General features: G+C 43.7%; 1 protein-coding gene and 1 long non-coding RNA gene across 3 annotated transcripts in view; one reads left to right on the forward strand and one right to left on the reverse strand.

Moving 5' to 3' along the window:
• Nucleotides 1-6,015, reverse strand: part of LOC138504325 (uncharacterized) — a 319,698-nt gene extending 313,683 nt beyond the window's left edge. Inside the window, exon 1 of one of the 2 annotated variants that reach the window (XM_069624745.1) lies at nucleotides 5,916-6,015. The gene's annotated coding sequence lies outside the window, so the exon portion shown is untranslated. Of the gene's footprint in view, nucleotides 1-5,867 lie in introns of both variants that reach the window. The other variant, XM_069624746.1, reaches the window with a different exon arrangement.
• Nucleotides 6,016-6,030: 15 nt separating this feature from the next.
• Nucleotides 6,031-25,001, forward strand: part of LOC138504327 (uncharacterized) — a 34,442-nt gene continuing 15,471 nt past the window's right edge. The window contains exons 1-2 of the long non-coding RNA XR_011279823.1: nucleotides 6,031-6,160; nucleotides 6,796-6,852. This is a non-coding gene — a long non-coding RNA (uncharacterized lncRNA). The remainder of the gene's footprint in view (nucleotides 6,161-6,795; nucleotides 6,853-25,001) is intronic.

Genomic DNA, 25,001 nt, shown 5'->3' on the forward strand with positions numbered 1-25,001 from the left:
TTACTTCTTTGGTTTTACACATCCCTATGTGACCTTGGTGTGCCCGACTTATTAGTTTACTTCTCAAACATCCCGGAACAACCAATTTGTCCCACCTATATAATAACTCTCCCTTCAATGATAATTCATTTCTCACCTCCCACATTGACCTTTCTTCACTCGATAATAATCTTTTCTCTGGCCATTCACTTTCTACAAAAGCCATAATCCGTCTCCATATCTCACTGGATCTCAACGCTTGAATCCATTCATGTTTCTGTATTATGCCCTCCAATGTAGCAAACACCATCTCATTTTCACCATAAAGATTTTTATCACTGTCAGTCCCAGCATTTTCAACTTTCACTCTTGAGGCATGATCGGCCTTGACATTTTCTTTACCCGCAACCACCTCAATTATGAACTTATGGCACTGTAGTCTTGTCACCCATCCAGCCACTCTCCTTGATACCTTATCCAGTCCCTTATTTTCAAAAATTGATTTGAGAGGTCTATGATCTGTTCTTAGAACAAATTCCTGTCCCCATACAAAATTCTTCATTTTCTCAATTCCCCAGTGACATGCCAGGGCTTCTTTTTCCAACACTGAGTAATTTAATTCTGCACCCTTCAGCATGCGGGATGCATGCATCACCACCATCTCTTTTTCGTCGAAACCTGGTTGTAACATAACTACTCCTATGCCAGTGTCACTGGCATCTACCGATAAAATTGTTTTCTTCCTGGTGTCAAACATCGATAGGGGTTTTGCCATATCTATTTTCTTCTTTACCTCCTCAAATTCCTTCTCACATTCCTTGTGCCATACAAATTCTACGCCTTTCCTTAGCAATGACCTTAAATTTCTTATGCAATCCGTGTAATTCTCTACGAAACGATGATAGAATTCAAGGGTACCTAAAAATGACCTTAATTCACTTTTGTTCTTTGGTGGCAGAGTCCTCATAATCGACTCTACTAAACTCTTTTTCGGCCTGAGACCCTGTTCAGATATTTCATGGCCTAAATACTCGACCACCTGAGTCATGAAAACACATTTCTTGCTCCTCAAAGTTATTCCCCTCGACTTGAATATTCTTAGAACCATATCGAGTCTAAATCTCAGTTCTTCTTCATCTTTACCACAGATCAGGACATCATCTTGAAAACACCATACCCCATTTACTTCCTTTAGTAACTTATCCATCACCTTCTGGAATACTGAGGAAGCCGATACCAATCCAAATGGCATGCGTTTGAATTGATATATGCCCTCATATGTAATAAAAGCAGTTAACTTGCGAGATTCATTATCCAAACCAATTTGATGATAAGCACTCGCCATGTCAAGTTTTGCAAAGCACTTCGCATCCCCAATCCTACTTAAAAGCTCACCCATATTGGGTAATGGGTGGCGGTCTGCCACAACACATCTATTAAGTTCCCTCAAATCAATGCACACCCTCAAATCTCCACTTCCCTTCTTTACGACCACCACCGGGGATATCCACTCTACAGCCTTGGCTGGCTCAATAATTCCTTCCCTCTCAAGCTTTACTAATTCATTCCGTACTGCTTCCCGCATCGACAACGGTAACGGCCTAAGTTTTGATGCAATGGGTTTACTTCCTTCCCTTATGACAATCTTATGAACCATACCCCTAAGACATCCTACCTTTTCCTGAAATACTTCGGGATATTTCATTATCATTTCGCATTTGGCAATTTTATCATTGGACTCAGAAGGGTAGCCCACATTGAAAACTTGTTCCTCACCATTGGGATCTAACTTGATTTTTAACGCTCTTTGTTCCCTCCAACCTAACAATGTTTCTCCTCTCTTTGTGACATATATCCTTCCTTGCGCTACTCTCCCTTTGAATTTTAATTCAGCTTCACAACATCCTAATATCTCTATTTTATCACCATTATATCCCCCTGGGGTTTTATCAGACGGGCACAGCTGTTCAATGGCACCTCCAACCACATTCTCAAAAACCATCTTGGACATCAACGTGATTTTAGAACAAGAGTCAGCAAGCATTTTCACATAATGACCATTAACTTCTATCCATGCTGAAGGATGCTCACTTTCGTCAGTTTCTAAACATTTTACCATATGGACCGTGACAATCTCATTTTCAGAAATATCCGCTTCCTCTGAGGAAAGGCCATCATATTCTTCGACAATGAGTGTTCCTTTACCATCTGTTCCTATTCGATAATTTTTACAACAATTTTCGAAATGACCCCATCTTTTACATATATTGCATTTGGCACGCCTCCCTGGACATATAGGAGATGTTGATAGGTGGCGTGCACTCCCACAACGGAAACATAACCTATCTTCCCTCTTTACATTGGACTGTGAGCTATCCCTCTGGGCATATTTATTTGTCTGTTCAGCTCCCCCACCCTTCATTTGGTTACCATCATAACGCCTATTTGGTCTGATTTTCTGTTTCTTCTTTTCTTTTGGGCAAGTTCCCCTTTTATCATTCACTCTTAACACTTCAGTTCCTACTGTTGACTTATTTTCTTTGGCAGCCAACTTTGCCACACATTGTAGGGTGTGTTCAATTTTCTTCGCAATGCTAATAACTTCATCTAAATTTGGATCATCTTTTAACCAGATTTCTTCACGAATTTTATCATTTGCACAATGTAACATAAACTGATCCCTTATGTGTTCGTCTAAGCCACTCCCAAATTTACAATGCAGAGACAGATGTCTTAAAGCAGTTACGTAATCTTCAACAGATTCTCCCTCATGTTGGCATCTCGTACCAAAATGATATCTTTCCAATACTGTACTAGTCTTAGTTTCAAAATGTTTATCAAGTTTAATCAGAGCAAGATCAAAGTCATTTACACCTTCTTCCACATCCAATTCCGAAACTTCAGGCAAGGTGTCATATATCCTCTGCCCTTCATAGCCCAGAAAATGCAACAACATTGCTACTTTGCGCTCAACAGACATGCCATTTCCGCATGTAGCCTTAACATAGTGAAGAAAACCCTTTTTCCAAGGCACCCATTTAATTCTTGGGGGACCTGGTGAGGGCATGAATACCTGTGGACCCGGAACTCCAGACAATGCCATAATTTCCGTCAATGGCAGAGAACTGTAGGCACACAGATAATGTGTCGATTCTCACCTGTGATCCAAGCCTGATTTGCCTTCCCGCAAGGGCCCAGGGCAAATTTTAAAAACAAACTCTGCTTTTCCCAAAGTGTGGCAACCACGTTAAACTCAAGGGTTGCACTGGGAGATCGCACTTCCTTGTTCCCTGCGTTGAAAACCCCGTGACTCTGAGACGTAGTGAGCTTCGATACTGGGCCAATCAGCAACCTTCTCTCTGAGGGACTTGCATTCACGTTGCGTTACGCCGCTTCCGTGTGATGAACGAAACGTACCTTTTTGGGGTCGACAAATAACTCGCCTCTGTCGTTGCCGGCAAGTTTCGCTGGGCACGCACCTTCGCACCAAAAGCTCGCCTCTGCCGCCGCCGGCGGATTTCGCTGCACACGTACCTTTGCGGAATAGCGATTCGGAAGATCTCCTGTGAGGCGGTTTGGTCCGCGTAGTGCAGGGTTGCTTCCTGGTTCCTTCAGGACTTCCTTCTGCGGAACGGTCAGCGCCGTCGCCCGCCTGTGCTGGTGAGCTGACGCATTTCACTCTTTAGAGACACACCAAAGCCAAATACTCGACAGCCCCTGAACTGCAGCCTCTTAAACAGGCGTTCTCCCTTCCCTTGGTTCCTCTGGTGCTACGGCCAAACTTATGGTCCTGCAGGCTGGGGGTCTCTGTTGCGATAGGTGTCGTTACGTTAGGGAATGTCATCCCATCCTCGTCGCCATTGTAATGATGGATGCAGATCACACCATCGATGTATTATGTCGGCTTTATTATCTTAGTAATAAGCAAACGTGAGAGACCCCCAGCACAGGCAGTGTCCAGGGTCCAACTGCTCACAGTTGAAGAACAACATTCTGATGCACAGCTAATGACATAGATGAGGTTCCAACCTCGAATGATACCAGCCTAGCGCAAGCCGATGTACTGACATAATACATCTAGTTTCTGCATATAAACACTTCAATAACACAACCTATATACAACAGTTACGTGACAGCAAAGACAGTGGTAGAGGGCAGCAAGCATACGGTAACGTGTGTTTGCATGCCGATGGGACGTGACATGTGCTCATGGATAGGTCCAAGCTTGATTTGCATATGGCTGCAGTCTGCAACCATTCTGTAATGGCAGTGAAGAACTAAAAACTATGGCACAAAAGGCTGCCCACTTGAATTGTTAAAACGGTGCAGTGCTTTGGTGCCCCGAGTGCATGGTATGATGCTGGGCTGAACCAAATGGGTAACATTGATAAACCTGCGGTTGCATGTTTGGAATCCTGGCAGCCGGACAGACTGCGTCTTTCACACTTCTGAGGTTGGAATTGTGTGATAATAAAAGCAATTGTCTAGTGGGCGTGCAAGGTTTGGCCCCCGATCCCTTACACTTGCGGACAGTCGTAGTCCCCACAGACGAATCTTATAGGCTACCCTGAGGGAAGGCGGCACGCCGCTGCGCTCTCAGTGAAATGGCCTTTGAAAAGAGCCCATTAAACGAACCGCTGCAGATCATGAAATTAAATTATTCACAGCCAAGGATTCTACATTTATACACAAAGCGACCTTAATTACAAATTCCACTCAGCCTCATGGAGCCTCACCAGTCCGGAAACCAGGGTCTTTAGGGCCTTTAATCACTGCCTACTCAGTTGAGGTTCTGTCCCATTCAGCCACAGCATGTTCCAGAATACTGCCAAAACATGCACGCCTACACAAGCCTACGTCAGCTCCAGACATGCCAACCCTACCAATTTAGGCGGGAGACTCACGATTTTGAAATGATAAATATTGCAAAATATTGCTATTTTTCACGTTCTCCTGCCTTAAATAATTATAGCCCCAACAATGCATTCCTATGGGGAAATTAATTTCTCCCGAATTCTCTCATGAAATCTCCCTCCCAGGTGGCTCAGAATGTTGGCATGTATGCAGCTCCCACAGATTGTAGGCACACAGCTGAGAAATAGATGTTGTGGCTGCCAATGCTCTGTTGGTGTAATCAAAATGTTGTAACCAGGTTCGTGCTCAGCATTCGATTTATAAGCACTATGTGTGTCCTTCACTGAAGTCCTGGTAAAAACAAACATTGGCAAAGCCAGCAGTTTTGGCTTGTGTACAAGTATTAGGGATTTGCCAAGCACTGCTGTTAGATGCCCAGGTACTCACACCCCAAATGACTTTGCAGACTCAAAAGCCCAAACCGTTGGCATTGCCAATGTGGTGAAAGTAGGGTGCAAACACTTAGACAGTGGGACTTCAAAAAGACGTTACTGACAGTAGAATAAACATCTGCAAAAAAAATTCTTATAATAAAAGAAGCTTTATATATTGTGCCTTTTGACCTGGAAAGTAGTAACATTTTTACTGAAGGGAGACACCAAATAAAAGGATTTTATACTCTGAACTGCTTTTTTGCCATGCTTAATTTTCTTCCGTTTTCTTTTCTCGTATTTTATACAGTGATGAAATCTGTAATTTCATACGTACAGCATTTTAATGTGAAAAGTGGAGTTGACTAAAAAAATAAAATTAAAAAAAAAAGACAAAGGCCCCTAGGTGCCCCCCCCCCCCTCCTCCCGATTTTATGTGTCTCCTACGCCCCTGGTTGATTGCTAAAAATAGAAGGAAACCTATTCCACGATGGCTGCCATATTTACGTTCGGACACGACGGTTAAGAAACCCGTCTTTGCAAAGTGCTGTTATAAGCCATGCCAGTCCCTCTTTTATGGCAATGAAAACAGTGCTAAAATACCGGTTTAACGGAGGCTGAGTGGCGCTTCTTAACCGAATTAGCTCTCACCCGTGCTGTTCCTGTGTTTTCTTTCCACAGGACAACCGTCCTTCTGCGCTGCACGCAGTGTTCGCTCCTCTCGGTCTCAGAGGCCACTGCTTGTCAGAGGTGACGCCTGCATGCAGGTCACGGGGTTTCACACTTGTACTCCTGCCAACGTTTCCAGCAAGCACAGGCAAAGTCAATGGATCCGGCTGTTCCGAATTTGTAAACTGGATGAAGGCATGGGCATGGACGAGCAGATGGCTGAGTCGGTGGGTGGATAAATGGGGGCACGGTAGGAAGGAGTTAGTGGGGGTGGTGAAAATGTGCACGGACGAGTTGATAGGTTACTGAATGGGTGGTTAGTGGATGGATGAATGGTAAATTGGTGAATCAGTGGTGGGTGGCTACATTGGTGTAGGTTGGATGGATATGGATAGATGAGGGGGTGATAGACAAGTGTATTTTAGCTGTCAGGTGTGCGAGTGGATGGGTGACTAAAGGAGTGCAAAGTAGCCCTGTGTAGCACTGCTGGCCTCGCTGCATGTGACTGCAAGAAAACGTCAGAGTGGGGTAAAGGGAAAGACAGATGCAAATCCTGTAGTGTTGATGCTTGCGGACGAAAATACCCAAATTCAGAATGACAGTGTGATTCTACGTTCAGAAAGACGACCTTATTTGTGGTTCATCCAAAAAGAAAATCTTTGCAGTGCTAATCAAGGGATAATCTTGGGACTTAGTAAGCTGCTGGTTTGGGAGGCTGTGGGGGAGATAGGGCTATATAGCTGATCAATGGTGTGTATGTAGAATTTCTCAAGTTTCGCCATCCCATGCTTGAGTATGTCACCCAGTCCTCGTTTTGTTCTTTGAAGTCGACTTTTTGTATTTTTGCTTTTCCCATTTTAAGTGCAAGACTTCAAAGAAAACACAGTGGACTGGATAATGTAATCGCAAATTGTATAAGGTAACTGGAGAAATCTGATATAAGCATTGTGTTGCCATGTGGGGAGGTTGATTGAGTTATGTAAGCTGGAATAAGTGAGGATAAGACTTGGTTTGAAAAAGGGGGTTCGGGGTAGTCGTTAGGTGAGGGTGAATTTTCCCGCTCAGGATAGCTAACCCGGGGTTGTAGACTCTAATGGAAAATATTCTGTTAAAGTTTTAGATAAAGGCCTCGGGGAGATTAACCCAAATGAGTGCAAACTCCCGGTCCACCAGTTGACGTCTATTGCATGTTTGTGGCAGTTTTTGTCTGATTCGAGTTAAAGGTTCTGTGGAGAGTGACCCGAATAAGTCAGGTTTCCTGAAGTCCATTACTTCTGAGTGTTGTATGAACTAGGCCGAAGAGGTATTGTCTGGTCGATGTTGCCATGCATGAACCGCTGTTGCTTGAAGTTTTGTCTTGGTTTTGTGTTGATATCAGTGGTACTTGGTCCAGTGTTTTTTGAGTAATTGGTTGTGGACATTGTTTGCTAGGGAATCTTGCCTTTATGCTTTAGCTACTTGGGTGTGGGGAAATCAGCCTGGAGGATTCACATCTACTGTACTTTTTTGGCTGATACGTTGTGAGCTTGTCTGTCACATGCTGAATTCCATTTGAGGTCCCATAGAGCCTGATCTGAATGAGGTTTTCCCGTAGTGATTTGCAATTTACGGTTAGTATCCCAACAATTATCTAACAGCCCTGCAGCGGGAACCAGAGTTTTATTGTGCCACTATCTTGCAAGTTAATTTCCCAAGAGGTCTAGTCATTCAGAACAGTCCCACTGCCAAGTAACATCCAAAGCACTTACAAACCAAAAACAGTTATAAGAAAATACTACTATTTTTAATCTTATAACGAGTAGAAAAAGACAATGCCTAATTACAAGGTCAGCAGTGCAGGAAATATGGACGGTAATGCGGTGGTAACTCTGTTACTATAGCATTACCGTCCCGCCAAATTACAGGCTTGGAGGTGAGGTGGAAAAAAACCTCCAGCAGAATGCTGGATGTGTTTCCGCCACCTTACTCTCAAAATCCACCCGTTTTGGCGATATTAGCGTTGGTGGTAATACCGCTAAAATCCCAATGGAGTCCTATGGACTCCATCGATGGGGACTAATGTGCCAAACTGCCACTTGTAATACCGCTGTACCAAGCAACGGTAACTGTAATTGCGTTTGGTATTTCAGCGGATTTACCGCCAAGATACCACCACACTTGTAATGAGGCCGAAAGTGCATATACACATCAATTTGTGAAGATATACACAATGTAAAGTGCCATAACTTAAACCCTTACTAGCACATAAACAAAAATAACAAGACAATCTTTTACGATTCAGAAACATTGACGGAACACTGTACACGTGAACAGAAACAATTGACAAAAGATCAAAACACTATAATACATCAGTGCAGATCAAAAAGTGATATGTTTGAACCCGCATAATAACATCCATATTCAAAAAAGGGTTTTGGCTCATCTCAAAAATGGTGGTTTCTTTCTTTAACAAATTAATTAAACACAGTTTTGAGCAAGATGCTCGACAATTATCATCAAGAGGATTATGATTCGATGCCTAGCCTTACTTCTGACCAGATCATTTGCATGGTTATAGTCTCATTTATGGAGTGGGTCATATCCACAGTACTCCGGCCCCTTCTACTCAGAATACTATTTCTCAAAAAGTAAGGGGAATAACTTTATCCGCTTCACACTTGCCAGGAGTACTGTCTTTCAGGGATAAAAAAAAGGCATGGATTCTGACTCCGTCTGCTTCTCAGAAAAGAGAGTTTATGAGAGTTCCTTTGTGAGAAATAAAGACCCAATTGGCACTGCTGCAGGACTGGAAGAGGGCCCATGGAGTTGCAGAGGAGGAGAGGCCTCCTCTTGGGATGTGTAGCAGGAAGTGAGCACCCGCCCAGCGTGACAAATCCAGTAGCCGCTGAGACACAGAGGGCAGAAGCCCTGCCCAGGAGACGGACAACCAGTCTGAACCACCCAAGTGGCAGACGAACGGCGCAGCGAGGAACAAAAGCAGAAAAGCGCCGGCTCTGACAGACGCAGAACTCTGGAAAGAAAACAGAAAGAAGAGACGAGTCAGCATACCTGCATGCCTGCCTGGAGGAATATGTGGCAGATCAGAAGGACACAAACTTTTGGAGGGCATTTGCATGGTGTATTTATTAAATAATAATATGAAGGCCTAACTAGCCCTATCGCTATGTGGTATTCCCTACCTATATGAATAATTACATTTCCCGTCAGTCGTCTGTGAATGTCCAAAAGGAATATGTCTTATCTCCAAAAGCTTAATGCTAGCTGACCCTACCACTAACTTAGCAAACTAAGGTAATTTCAGGCTTATCTCTTACCTGAGATATGGTGGAAGTTTTGGTGTTGTGAAAGTCTTCTGAGCAGCCAGGACACCCAAATAGAAACGGGGTGTGCTGGCCACTAAAAAAGCCAGACCCAAGGAAAAGAAAAACGGGGGGGGGGACCTTGTGGGTATGTGGATCCAAGATCTGCAGAGTAGGTCTCGGCTCTATAGATATGGTGTGTAGTGCTTATATCAGGTCGATGGTGCTTTAATGGAAAGGCTGCAATACAGCTTGAAGCCTTGCCTGCAAGTGGTGCTGATGGACGAGGCAGCGCAGATGGAATCCAATTTCATAAAGCCACACTTGAAAGGTAGGTTGATGGAAGATAAGGTTGTAGGAAGGCACAAAAGAAGCAGGAAGGGTAACGTAAAGTGGGAGAGAGACAAGGTAGCATTAGCGAGTGAATGAAGTTCACAAGCATTAGAAGGTTTGATGAATGGGCATTTCTCCACCCTGTCAAATATAATGGGCCACATGCTGCGTGACGGCCACGATGGGGTTGGCAAGGTACATGGATTTCCTTGCAGGGCCGCTTGGTTGGCAGAGAAGCCTGAGCAGTCTTTCATCTGTCCCAGACTGACCACGGTCGTATGCGAACCGTAACCGGTCAGGAGTATGACTCCCTTCTCCCGATGTGTGCTTCACACACTTCTCTTCTCATTCTTTAGGCTTCTTGGTAATATGACATTTTTAAATAGTCTTTTGTGACTTTTCTTATCAGTTTGTGTAGCGCACTCGTGAGATTCTGGACTTTTTCCTCTTAAGAAATGGCTTTCCTTGACTCTTGTCAAATCTTTGGATCAATCTTAATGAGTTTTGCATGAGCTGGTGAAGGAAAGATTCCTGTATGATTCCTCTTTCCTGACATGTAGTACAGGAAAAGTACAGGACAAACAAACTGCCCTTGAGGGTTTTTACAGCACCCTGTTAGTTTCTTTGCATGGCGCTTGGCAGTGGCACAGGAATCTAATAGAAGGGGGAGAAGACAACCAAGAAGGGAAGGAAAAAGGAAGAGGCACACATGCCAAGTGTGTTGCGAGGGAAGTAGCTTTATATACTTATACTTAGATGCAAATTGGAACTGAAGAACACATTATACATAGAGATTTTGAAATATAAGATTAGCTTATACATTTTTATGTCATTTTTTCAGGGCTGTGTAATAAAAAGAAGTCCTGAAGAAGGCGGTCTAATTCTTACTCTGCCGAAACGTCATATTAGTACAAGGGGTCACCTAGAACCTTCTGCTAGCTTTCTACAACATATAGGAGAAACTTAACAAACTAATTCTCAGTGACATAGACATTGTTGTATACATATTTTATGTATAGGCACCTAGATGTTTAGAGATTTTGTTGTGTGCAAATTTGATAAGTTGACACTTAGGTGGTTCGAGGAATCACAGTATAAGGTGATGGTGAAGAATGTATTCTGGATTTTGTTCAGATTTATATCGTTATGTTTTGTATTGAGAAAATGTTTCCTTTCATAGAAATAGACTTTATACAGTGCATACTTGTAGAAATGAAATTAGTCAGAAACAATGCATAGATTGGAAAAAAAAAGTCTGTGAAAGAAGAAAATGAGAACCTGAAATAGTGAAAGGTATAGAAAATACCAATAAATAATATAATTGATTTATGATATTGAGTTCCATGATTTGTTATTCATTTACTTTAACAAACCTAAAGAGAAATTGAAAAAAGTGAATGAGAAACTGTTGGGCATATAAGTGCAAAAAATATTAGTTCTAACCCATTATACTCAACAAAAGGGTTTTACCTTATGTAAAGGTGTCCTGACATTTATAGTTCACTTTTACATGGCCTGGTCTCTCCTGTGGTTTGTTTATCGTAGAGGCTTCTTTGGCCTTCAGGTCATCATATTCTTTGTTTATGTTATTCTAGTCTCTGACTCCGACCCAGGGTTAACTTTTCCATCCTCCCAGGGTAGTGGTATCCCGTCTATTGATCTCCCCCCAGGGATGTCTTTTATTCTATTTCTTTCATTAAGACAGTTTAAATTTCTTAACTTTGGTTCCCAGCTTTTCTCATTTCTACTGGGATGAGTTTCTACGAGTGTATAATGAGTCCCTTTTGGTCTCCCGTTCCTACCGGGTTCCCGGTTACCTTCTGTACTGTTTGGGATGATCTGCAGGATTCTTATGGTCCTGAGACATCCAGTTCTCTGTCTCACGTTCAGTTAATCCTCGCCATACAACTCTCGCTCTCCTGGCTTTTTTGGGGTTTCAACAGGGAGCCGTACCGTTTACTGTGGCTTCCCGGGGCGGTGGCAGTGTCGTACACCTGCATAAAAATTCAACCTTTGAAACAAATTAGAAATAACAAATTGTTTGAATCAGTTTGTATTTGAAAAAATTAGATACCTTGCAAAAGTTATGAAAATGTTGTGTTGAAGTGCTCTTTCCTTTTTTTTTTTTTTCTTTTTTCCAAATGCCTTTTGCTCACAACGTCATTGTCATGCTCTCTAATCATGACCTTTTGTCATTATTTACTTAGTGTTTTAAAAAAAAATGTTCGTCTTTATTGTGCGGTTGGTTACTGTGCAAACGTTAAGCACTACATAAAACATTTTTTGCCCAGAAACACATACATACAATTAATCAAATCCTCATATTAAGCAATATTTACATATTTCCAACAATTTAAAAGAACAAGCATAAAAATTCTCGGCTAAAAATCGCAATAACCAATGTAAATTATAAACATTTGATATCATTCCATTCGGGATGTAATTTCAGCATCAGTTTAATAAATAAAATGATTATTGGTCTAAAATCGTTTGTTCAACCGTCCAAGTAAAAGTCACACGTTCCACTAGGTGTGGTTTATGGAATAGATGGAGGCTGCACATCCATTGAATTCCACATTACGTTCTTTTTTCACCATGCAGCCATGGTGTAGCTTATTCCAGCATGGACTTTGCCAGCTGCATTTAAGCTTCCTGCAGCCGGCGCGTTGCAGCCCCTTAGCTCCTGCATCTGTGGGTAAGACGCTAGTTCTCCTCTCCGCTAGTCTCGTGAGCAGTTTGTTTTCCTCTGTTCCTTGAATTTTGCATGTTCCCTTGCTCGGCGGTGCATGTTCTTGTCTCTCTCTCCTCGGCTGCTCTGCAGCTCTCGTTATTCCTCTCTCCTGCTCGCCTGTCCCTGTCTCTCCCCCGGGAGCCACAGGCTTCTGGGCTCTACCGTTCCAATTCTTGCTGAATTTCTGTGATCTCTCCCTCTGCGGATGTGACAGCACTACACTTAGGATTCAGCTATGTGCTGCTATCCTCTTCCCCTTTCCTACCGAGGGCTCTCCCACTTCTTTCCTTCTCATCCGCTAGATTTCCTTTCTCACTGCTTTATTCGCCCACTGCAGATAGCTTCCAATTGTTGTTCCTGTTTTGGGGGGTCCTTCCCGATTAAACAGCTGCCTCAGTTACCATCTTCCGCTGGATTCATGGACCTGTCCTTCCACTCTGGATCTCTCCTATCTGTTAACTGGACCATCTCGAATACCAAGAGGACAGCAAGACCTCCACAGACCACAATAACTTTCTGCCTTAAGTGGCGTTTTCCCCCTCTGTGGCTACTTCGGGGAAGGGGCCACTAGCTTGCCAGTCACTTATGCAGGCATAGTTGCTTCCCTCCGAGGTAAACCATACCTCTACAAAAAAAAGGAAAGGACTCCAGGAGAAGCCCCGAGAGTGACAAATATGCACCCGCAGTAATGACAGTTGATTTCCCTGTAAAGTGCATTCCGACATTGGTCTTGTTCAATGGTCACAACAAGTTTTCCATATCCTTTAACATAGAGGGGTTTTAATCTAGGGCATTTAGTTAAAATATGACGGGCGGTTTCTATCTCTAGATGACAAAATCAGCATAATCTTAGCTCCTGAGAAATGTTTTTCCAAGCTCCATGATATTCCCAAATTGGTAGCAGTTTAAAACACAAATATAGAATAAATATTTTCAGAGCTTGATGACAGTATTTAGATAAGTATGTACAAGGTGCATTTATAACTATTTATATCTTTTCCTAGTGGCTGTTAATTAGTTGTTAATTCTATGCCATTCTCTTCACTTCTGTTAGAGGATCTGTTCTATAGTCGGTGAGTCATATGGATAAGCCAGAGATAAACCGAGACACAGCAATAATGATTTTGCTGATTGTTCAAACTCAAGGATGAAGGTATTTATCTTTTCTATTAATGTCTCAAATTCCCAATATTCTTACACGTTTATTTGCGTTACTTAGAGGTGAGAATAATTTCAGGTAAGGGTGCGTTGACCAAGCCAGCAGGTAATAAGATAGCAAGTACCAAATTCAAGCTGCAGTGCCTCAACAGGGATGGAGCTGGGTAAATTCATAACAGACCAAAGTGATCTTTCCTCAAGCCCATCAAGCCACTAGATCTTTCTTAAGGAGAGAGCCTGGTGTCCGTACAATATTGCCAATATAATGCTTGTTCTATAAATAATTAGCTAACCGTCTATATTAATTCCCCCGTGTGAACAATGTATCATTTAATAATCAGCCATTTTTTCTCCAAATCATAGTGGTTACAATGTCCCTGTTAAAGACTCATAGGCTTAAGCCTTAGTGGAAAACCTAAATAGGTATAACTGTCAACCACTTCAAGATTCTCTAGAATAATTGTTCTTTTCTGCACTGAGCCCCCTAAACACATGATTTTAGTTTTCTTAGTGTTAATCATCATGCGATTTTCCTGGGTAAAGAGAGCAAGGGCATCTATTGAACTTTGGAGGCTCAAGGGGGGTCTAATGGATAAAGACACTATTGTTGGCGTATCCTAGCCATGACACTGCCATACTGTTAACTTTGGGCGGGTTATGCGCTGCTTAGATCGATCTATCCATATCTGAGACAAATAGATTGAAAAGCAGGGGGTGAGAACGCATCCCTGCTTCAATTCGGAGTTATTTTCAATATGCGTGCTAAGCTCATCCTCCTGATTTACACGAACTACAACTGTTGTGTCCATGTATAATAGTTTAAGAGAATGCAATAGATGCAGATCTATGCCCCAAAGTGTGAGTTTAGACCATAAAAGTTCATGTGATACAAGATCGAAGGCCTTACTATAATCAACAAGGCAACAGTAAAGATTAGAATCTGCACTGCGCCATGCTTTTGGCATCAGATATTGTACTGTGCATAAGAAGCCCGTCTTGAAAGGTTTTAACAAGCCTTGCTCATGAACCCATTCATTGAGTCTCTCTAGCAGGATTGATGAAAATATCTTTTGGCTCGAATTCTTCATTGCTAGAAGTCTATAATTAAGAGGGCCGTGCCTTTTTACCTTTTTATGAAGAGGTATAAGTATAGACACCACCCCCACCCCTCCAGCTATCAGAAATGCGCCCACTGGCCTCAATGTGTCTAAACAGTTTTAGCAAGACATTAGCCCCAAATTCTAGTTTTTTTCATACTAATAATGACTATTTCATCTGATCCAGGGGCCCAAGAGGGTTTCAATTTTTAATTATGATGATTACATCTTCTGCATCGAATCCCTCACCAAAGAACTTATGGCTGGGAATAGAACTGTCTACATTAATGTTCTTTCCATCTGTTACAGCATATAATTCAGTGATATGTGCTGCCTATTGTAATTCGGGGACGGCGTTAAGCTCTATAGATGGTGAATTTGCCAAAAATTCCATAAAACAAGACCAACACTTTTTGCTGTCATTGCTCTTCAGGATTCTAAATAATGTTGACCAATTTGAGTTATTTAGAGAATAATTTATGTTGGGTCAGCCAGTTTTTATATAACGAGTGGCTAACAAAGTGAGTTTTGCTTTTTTCTCGTTTGGCAAAAGATAATATTGTTTTCTAATCCTCGCCCTGTCCCAGCAATAGATCACAGGATCGAATTTAGAAAGATTTGCTGATGATTTATTGTCTCTGGGCAATGACAGAATCCGCTAGGTTTTTCACTATGAGCTCAGTGTTCCAATTGGGCAGGGGCCCTGAAGACTGAGTTAATGTCCCGAGTGAAGCGAGGGCCTTTAACGGGGTATGAGGGACAATAACGCCTGTACAGCCCTTGCTGCAGGTCTATAAAGCTATTATAACACCCTGGGGGTTTAATTAAAGTTCAAACAATGAGAAGTAGAAACAAATGGAAAATGGTACATAAATGTTGCAGACATTAAGTATTTATTTTGAACAGGGTTGTAGGCTGGAAAGGGTCGTTTCCTAAAGAAAAATGTCTATTTCAAAATTACTCACATGTCATTTATAAATCAAAACTGTCTAATACAGATTTTCTACCCATTTTATTACGATGTAGATGTAGATTTTATTACTAACTGTGAGGTAACTATATTTCTGCCATGCCTTCATAGCATTCTACTGCAGCCCAACGTGTCTTTTCCCATTACGTGGCTGTTTCAGTGCACTGCCGCCCAACGTGTCTTTTCCCATAATGTGGGTGTTTCAGTGCACTGCAGCCCAACATGTCTTTTCAGCAAGTCAAAATGAAAAGGAAGTTTGATTCCTTAATGGCATGCTTTGGTCTCAGGAAGGTGTCACTTTCTCCTTAAGGAACTGGCGTACAGAAGGATCTCAAAGGACTGTGTCTTGAAATTACATATGAAGGAAGGATGCTATTTAGGGAGACAAAAGTTCACAACGTTTTTAAAGTACCTAAACATGCTGATAAAAAGAGAACTAAGAGCAGTGTCTCCTACAAGCCCAGTCATCCAGGTAGGTCTAGGGTGCATGAAAGGAGTTTGTTCCAGCCCAGGCCTGTTTTGGTCAGAAAAGGAGAGACTGAGTCCTGACTAGCATGTCGAAAAGGTAGTCACTGGCAAAAACGGAGAAGTCTGGACAATTGCAGGTGAAAGCCAGTGGGCAGCAGGCTCGGGCACACCAGGCATGCTTCGAAGGCAACACAGCACACAGAACTTTAACTGTTTCAGTTCCGTGTGCTGTGTTGAAATGAACTGTATACTGTTAAGTCAATCTGTTTTGGTAGCGGCTGCAACGTAATTAATTAAATTACGTGCCACAACGGTGCCGGCGCCTTGTAGGTAAGCTTTTGCTTACTTTTTTTCGGTTATACACTTTTTTCCTGGGCTTTATTCAAACTGCAGGCTATACCAGTTTTTATAGCCCACACATTGACCAATCACGTTACTACAACACCGTGTTCTAATACGATTTCCAGCATTATTAGGTTTGGCTACATTTGTAACAGAAGAAATAGAGCGGTCATACCCCAATTTGGAGGTCCAGAAAAGTGTGTCATGATCACTAAGATGGCTATGGCCTATGTTTACCAAGTCACAGCTTCTAAGCATTTTAAAGTTTGTCGCAACACAATCTAAGTTAGATTTGGAGAGGCTGTTGGTCTAGGTGAAGTTGCAATCTGGGTGGTCAGGATTTTCTCTGGGAAGACAAATCTGGTCATTCCCGTTGAAAAAAGTATTCCCTCCAGGATCAATGCCGCCACTCCTATACATTTCACAACGCTGATACATTTCCACGCCTGACTCTGCATGCATGTCTACGTGTAAGTTATGTGCATTAAAATCTCCCGTGATCAGAAGCTTAACAGCCGGATGCTTACTATACCACATTAAGATATTTGCTATCAAATGTTGTGTTTGAAATGTAACCTTACATAGACATTGATGAACAATATTCATCATTAGAAACTGGAAAAAATAAAGAAACCAACATTACATATGGAAGTGTATAACCAAAACATACTGGTTCTAAGGAAATTATAACACGGGTGCCAATAGCCAGGCCACCGCTTGGGCGACCTCTATTTGAGCTTTTAGCAGGATTACAAATTATGTTATAGCCATCATTGTTAAAGTTGTTAGTAAGCCATGTTTCCTGCAACAACAAAATGGCAATAGAGGTTTAAGTGTAGTAAGCCCAGCGATTGGCCAAGGAAGTAATGGTGTCCCCTAGTATTCCATGAAATCCATGTAAGTGTCGAATCAGAGTCTTTATGTCAGACAGCGTTTGGCATTGCAGCTTCACAGATATACTGCTCAGATGGATTTTTGTCTAATGCATAAATAACAGGGCTAACTATGGAAGCTAATAAGGATTTACGTTCAGAGCAATGGTTTCCAATATGGGAAGATGGCTTTGCCAAGGTTTGTTGCAAAGATTTTAGTGGCTTTGCCAGCCAAGGCAAACACTGTTTTCTGAAAATTGTAGATCTGAAACCAAAATGTTCAAGTTCAGACGCGCATTGTTTAAGCAAAGCCACCATCAAAGGAGAGACAAACTCCGTGATTACCCAATTCAAAGGGCTATCAAACTTTGGGAGATTGATACGGAAAATGTCAGCAGAGTTTATCATTGTTAGCTGGTTAATCTCTGAGAATATTTCCATGATGGTTTTCCGATATAAGAAAGGACTGCGCTCAGTCGGATGTAATTCCTCCAGTTTGGCACATGTACCCAGAGAACTTATGTCATCATTGATGGCTTTTCTCTCCTTCAAAGATGCGATGTAAGCAAGCGCCAGCTGATACTGTGTCAAAATGAAATTGTCACTGCTTGGAAAAGGCCCAGAAGAGACTGACGTTTCAGGTGCTACATCTGGGTTGCTATTGAGCTTTTCTGTGGGCATAGAAGCTCTATTTGAGAAAGTTTTAAATGTAGTTGATTCCGTGTCCTCCATAACATGGGTTTCTGGGACCTGTAAGCAGCGATCTAACGGGCCTTCCAATTGAGCCAGTCTACCTGTACCGTTGCTTTAAGTATGCAACACTGGTCTTTGGGGCCAAGGCCAAGTTTCCGCTTTTGTAGATGCAGGCAGTAAAATGTTTTGTTGGGAAGGAGAGAGGGTCTTCCCACCCCCTTAGGCAATTCCGAATGAGAAACAAACAGTAAACTGCACGCCCGCAGGAGAGTGCACGATTGTGTAGTGCATGCATTAAGAGCTACATAGTAGAGGCAAGTGTAAACGCCATCTTAGTTATTGGAAGCCATTTTGGAACATAGGCCCAAGCGCTGCGAAAGCACCAAACGTGTTAGTATTAGATTTGTAATCTTGGCACAGACCTAATCCACACCATGAGTGAGCTTCAGGAAAGTAAAAGCCTTTATTTGGGGTTCATTCCGAGTTGGGCGGTAGCCATGGTGCTTTTAGCACCATGGCTGCCTCCCATAAAGGGTCCGGGTGCCCCATAGGGCTCAATGGGAATGGGGAAGGCGCTAATAACGGGCCTGCGAATAGCATGCCCGTTATTAGCGGCCTGGTCCCTTAGCGGGACCCGTAAAGGACGTGTGGTCAGACCACACGTCCGTTACGGTTCCCGCTAAGGGACCTCGGAATTGGGCGGTAAGGGATTACCAGCAATGGTCTCCTTACCGGTGCCCGGTATCCCTTACCGCCCAACTCAGAATGACCCCCATTGTCTTAGAAGCTACAGGCCTTCGCGCCTGGGAAGAATGCACTCTGCAAGGTCACGAGAAGAGGGCAGAGCGCCACTTATTTATTTTTATTGATTAACATTTATGAAGCACGCAACAGCCCGGGGGCATTGAGGTGCTGTTACAGACATAGTTATCACATAGGATACAGAAGAAGGCACTGTACATACTTAGTTGCAAACAGGAGGGAGAGTGGGTGGATGGGGGCAGAAAGCACTGTACATACATAGTTGAACAGTGACGGGGGACTGAGGAGGCTGTGTTAGTTGAAGAGTGTTGGTTTGAGCTTCTTACAGAAGGCTGTAAGTGAGGTCTCAGCTCTGTGTGTTAGGTAAGGTGTTCCAGAGTTTGGGTGCTATGTGTGGGAATCCTATCCCGCCTGCTTTCGCTCTTTTGATTGGAGGGATGCAGAGTTTATTGGCGTGGCAGGTTCTTTTGGGGCAAGATGAGGTGTCTATGGAAATTGCTTCTGATAGGTAGGGAGAAGCAGAGAGGCTTAAACATTTGTGTGTTGGCGTGAGGGTCTTGAAGTTGATCCTATCTTTTTACTGGAAGCCAGTGGACAGCTCGCCTAGCTTGCGTGATGTGGTCTCTTTTGTGTATCGCTAAGGCTGCTCTGAGAGCATTATTTTGTACTGTTTGGAGTCTATTCAGGTTTTTTTGCAGAGGTTCCAGCTAGGAGGGCGTTGCAGTAATCTAATTTCGCTCCAATGGTGGCTCTAGCAATTGATAGGCAATTCTGGTTGGACAGGAAGGGTCTGACTATGTTAATGAGCTTTGTAGTGTGGGCGGATGCGTAGGCGATAGCATTAACCTGTCAAGTCATGGACAGAGTAGAGTCTAGAAAGACTCCTAGTGTCTTTACTGATGATACTGGGATGATGGAGCTATCAATAGTAAAGTTGCGGTATTGTAGGCTGATTTTGGCTATTGTTTCTTTAGGGTCCATGATGATGATAATCTGGTTTTATCTCTGAGACATAGCCCATTCGCTGCCATCCAAGCTTGGATGGTAGTGTAGACTTGGAGGAGGGCTGGAGCGTCCTGGTCATATGAGAGTGGTAGGAGGTCCTGTGTATCGTCGGCATAGTTGGGATAAGCTATGCTGAGGGAGTCTAATCTGTCAAAGAGCGGTTTTGTGAACAAGTTGTATAAGGTAGAGGCTGTGCAGGAACCTTGGGGAACTCCGCATTGGATGGTAGAAGGAGCTGCGTTCGCCCGGTCTGAGAAGACCTTCATGGCTCTGCCTTCAAGGAAGGATGTGATACAAGAGGAGGCTTTATTGGTGAAGTGAGCAGCATAAGTGAGGTGGGAGGTGAGGGTTTTATGATCCACAAGGTCAAAGGGGCCCAAAAGGTCCAGGAGTAGGAGGACTGCCGGTTTGCCTTTGTGCATGATTGTGGTTATTTGATTGGATGGGACAGTACAGGTTTTGAAGGAAGCATTAATGAATGCAGTGATGGGAGGCGCCAAGGCGTTGGCATATTCTTTGTTGATGTTAGGTGGACAAGGGTCTCCTTTGCATGTAGATGGTCTAAACTGTTGGAGGAGTTCAAGGACTTCAGGTTCTGAGATGTCATGAAACGAAAAGTGTTCCGTCGAGATTGGGAAGGGGAGCTGGGTGGGAGAGGAAGGTAGTCAGTCTTGGGTAGGGCATTGAATTGAGCTTGTGTTTTTTTTTGGAGTAACTTGCTTTTGTTAAGTATAGCCGCCTGTATGCTGGCTCACCATACTTCGTCCTTGATGATTTCATCGGGGCTGGCAGTTGGGGTGATGAGGTCTTTGAAGATGAAGAACATTTCTTTGGAATGAGAATTGGCCATAGAAATCCTGAGGTTGGAGAATTTGATTTGGCTTTGAATATAGCTTCTTTATATATTTTTGTTGAATTCTTCATTAGTGGAAATGCTAGGCTTGGCTTGCCATTTGGATAAGGCGGTACGTTTGCATGAACGTAGTGCAAGTAATTCATCTGAGAACCAGGAGTTGGTGTGCATAGATTTTTTTTTTTATTATTATTTTTTTTTTTTTGGATTCAATTGGGGCTATGGTATTGAACGTACTGGTGAGTGTGTTGGTGTAGATGTCTGCGAGTGTCTTAGCGTCACTTGAGAATGGGGGCTTAAGTTCAGCGATTTACAGGAATTAAAGGAGGTTGTCTTTTTTTTAGCTTCTGACCTTTGCTGGAGGTGCATAGGTTAGAGCTTTAGTGGTGGGAATGGAGAATTGGATGCAGTTCTGGTCTGTCCATGGGTAGACAGAGTTGGAAATGAGTGAGGTAGAGCAGTTGTGGTCTGCCAACCAATTGAGAGTGTCACATTTACAGTGGGCAGGGCTAGTAATTTTTTGTAGGAACCCTATGGGCCTCATTCCGACCCTGGCGTTAACCAAGGCGCTATTAGCGCCTTGGTTGACGCCGTTCTCTTTCCGACTCCGCCATGGTGAATGGCGGAATTACCGCCCCATTCCAAGGTTGGCGGGGTCGGTAATTCCCCATTCACCATGGGCCCTTCCCCATTCCCATTTGTGCCCCATAGGGCTCAATGGGAATGGGGAAGGTGCTAATTACGGCACCGTAAATTACGGTGCCGTAATTAGCTCCAAGGTCCCTTTGCGGGTTGGTTTTTTAATGCCTGCAAAAAGCAGGTGTTAAGTTCCAACCCGCAAAGGGAACTCGGAATAGGGCGGTAAGGGTTTAACGGCACCGGTCCCGTTACCGGTGACCGTTAACCCTTACCGTCCGACTCGGAATGAGGCCCTATGTCTTTTAGTTCTTTGGGTAAGGCTGTGGCTGCCTTGTCTTTCGGATCATGCCTAAATGAAGATCACTGAGTAGGATGGATTTGGACGAGCCTTTCATATTATTGCCAAGTACTTGGAGGAGATGCCCTAGGAACTCTGGTGCTGCGCCTAGGGGCCGGTACACTAAGTGTATGTTGATGATGCAGTTGGGGGACAGAGATAGTTTGGCAGAGAGTAGGTCAGAGTTGCCTTCCCAAGGGTGATTGCAGAGTCTGATGGAGAGAGCATCTTTGGTGATGAGAGCTATGCCCCCTCCTTTAGATGTCAGTCTATCTTGATGGAGAATGGAGTACCTGTTTGGGAGGGCTAGGGAGATGGCAGGACCGGATGCCTCGTGGAGCACTTACCATTCCACAATACTGTTATTTTAGCAGTTATCATCCCATGATACTGTCATGCACCACAAATGGAGCTTGTGGAGACGCTGGCGCTTCCATTAATTGTTCTGCTAGTTCCCACGGCGGCTCAATTATCCAAGATGGCTGCCGCCACTACAAGCCGGCCCCCAACCTGCCGGTCTGAACGTTGCAACCCGATCTCTTCAGGTCAGACACTTATAGTCCGTATTTCTTGCTGCTACTTTGTTTCCACTTTGCTTTCTTGTTTCCCGCCTGGCGTTCTGTCTCCTACAGAGACGCCATTCTCCTTGTTTCCCGTTCCGCTTCAGTGGTTTTGCATTCCTTCCCTCCTTGTGTACTTTACAGTACGCTGTGTCTCCTTCCCTCCTATTCCTTGCACTGTCTGCTATTTGCTCCTCCCGCTCCTCGGGAGACCTGCTACGCTGTTTTGTGCTGTCCTCTAGTGCTGGAGCATTTCCTCATCATTTCTCAGTCATACTCACATGCAAGCGCTATTAGTGTGTATGCACCTTTGGGGGAAACTGTGATAGGGCTACTTACTCTTGCTGCTGGACTCCCTTTATCATCTTCTGCATCAAGAACACACAGACTTGCTCAGAGGATCTACAAACCTACGGTCTAATCAAACCTGCTACTATCAAGAGAAGCTGAAGATCTCATCGCTCCTGGGTACGTCCACATCAAGAGACGTGCAGCTGCAACAAGATCCTAGGTTTTTTTTCCGCTGTAAGGCTTTTTCCCTGGTAGGTGTTGGCTCCTCGGAGTCCCCACTGCCTAGCTTGTTTTACATCCAGGCAAAGTGGCTTCCGGAGGAGCTCGCCCTTATCTTTTTGATAAAAAGGAAAAGAAAGCCAAGAAACCTGAGCCAAGGAAGAGAAGTAAGAAGAGTGAGACTCCCGATAATTCATCCGAAGATCCAGATGAGGAGGGTGACAGGGAAGGATATACTGAATATGAGAGATACAAACAGCATGGCCCCTCGGCCCCAACACCCCCTATTCATCAGAGCTACAGCCCTCCTATGCGTTGATCCCAAGACCCCCACATACCACGGTGCCAGCCAGGCCCAGACCAGTGACCATAAAGCTGTGAAACCCCTGATCAATCAAAGTTCAGAAAGCAAGGCTATCTTGCCTTCACATTTTGGTCACATGATTTGTGCTGTGAGGTGCCAGGAAGGGATGAAATTCTAGCCCAAAATGAGGGTGTAAAACCTTGGGAGGTTTCTGCCACATCTCGGAATGAGTGAAGTATGCAAGTTAGTAAGACCTCGGCACTGAACCTCATGCTACCCCCCCCACCCGCCCGGGCCTATATCTGTCTTTGTCAGGTGCACCTTTGCAGTGAAAGTAGTATTATTTTCAAAGTAACTCATTGCTTATTAGGCCCTGTTTTACTGCTGATGGCCCACGTGAAGGAAGATTGACAGACTGGAATGGTACCTATGGCTTGGCATCACATATGGAGCAGGCCGCCCATGATGTATAGGGTCTCGCCAACCAGCCACGCAGGTTTTTACTGTATGAAATGACATCACTGATGGCAATTTGGACCCTCATAAGGTTCTGCTCATGCAGATTTTGGCAGAATGTTCGGCGACAGCAGAGCTCTTTGCTGATGCACTTTTTCTGTCTGTGAATAAAACTTGTTATCCTTGCAAGCGGTGTCTTGAGTCTTTGTCCCTAGCAGGTTGTATTTTTTCTGGTGTGAGCATGCAGGGACGTGCCTTCGTTTCTCTACCGCAGTGAAAGGGGCCCCTAGGGGACCCTGACGTCTATGGAAACAAGGCGAGTCACTGTTCCCTTTCCTACATTGTGCTGTAAACACGTGATACTGTTCTGCACCAACCTCTCTGCGTTCTTTTTTATGTTTACATTCTGCCATACTGTAGAAAGGTGCTGTATCATTTTCTTGGCACAGATGTGCGTAGGGCTGTGGGCCATCGTGACCATTGCAGTCACATACTAATTTGGCAACATCCAGTTTCTAGTTCCCTTGTCCACCCAACAACCCTCCAGATCCAACTCAGCAGATCCCTCTGCCCATCCCTGTATTTCATCGGCCGTAGCCTCAGCCTGCATTTCTTTGACAGTCGCAACTCCATCTTCTATCATACAGTGTACTTCCTCTGTCTGAACCGTCATCATCTTGGTATTCAAATCAGTGGCAGTTTGTTTCGCAATTCTGTCTGCAAACGCGTTTCCCCCTCCTATTTTGCATGTTATTTTTTATGTGCCTCGTATTTCACTATTACTAGGCGCTTTGGAAACGTAAGTGCAGACAGCAATCGTACAATCAAAGGGCCATGTTGAATTCGGGCACCATGTGATGTCAGAAACCCTCTCTCAGCCCAGAGTCGACCAAAATTATGAACCACTCCAAAAGCATACTGACTATCAGTATATATATTCACATTCAAATTTTCAGAAATCTCACAGGCTCTGGTCAATGCTATTATTTCTGCAGCTTGTGCTGAATTATAGGGGATTCTTTTACTTTCTACAACACTCTCTAGGGTAGTGATAGCGTATGCAGCAGTTGTCGTGCCATCTGGTAATTTAAAACATGAGCCGTCACAAAATAACTTTCCATCCGGCTCTTTCCGTGGAATATCACTTAAATCAACTCTTCCCTTGGTTTCTTCCTCAGTGACCATTAAGCAATCGTGGGGGGGGGGTGATTTATTCTTCCCAATTTCTTTTAAGGTCAGTGGCATTAATTCTGCAGGATTCAAAGCGCTACACCTCATAATTTGGATATGGGGCGCGAACAAGATAATCTCATATCTTGTCAATCTAGCAGAGGTGGGGTGTTGCGTCTGTGTCCTATTTAATAGAACGTCTATGGCATGTGGCACCATCAGAATTAAAGTGTGCCCCAATACCATCCCTTCCGTTTATTTCACTGATGCAGCTGCTGCGACAGATCGCAAACATTGTGGTAGTGTGCGCGCTACAGGGTCCAGCGCAGAAGATAAATAGCCGCACGGCCTATTTCTTCCACCTTGTTCCTGTGTCAAAACCGCCAATGCACATCCTTCACTTTCACACACAAATAGTCTAAAAATGTTCTCATGGTTCGGCGTACCCAAAACTGGAGCCGAGCATAATGCAGTTTTCAATCCATCAAATGCTCTCTGACATTCCTCAT

Source organism: Ambystoma mexicanum, chromosome 11 (assembly GCF_040938575.1).
Source record: "Ambystoma mexicanum isolate Mex_15411 chromosome 11, UKY_AmexF1_1, whole genome shotgun sequence".
In the NCBI taxonomy this organism is placed as follows: Eukaryota; Metazoa; Chordata; class Amphibia; order Caudata; family Ambystomatidae; genus Ambystoma; species Ambystoma mexicanum.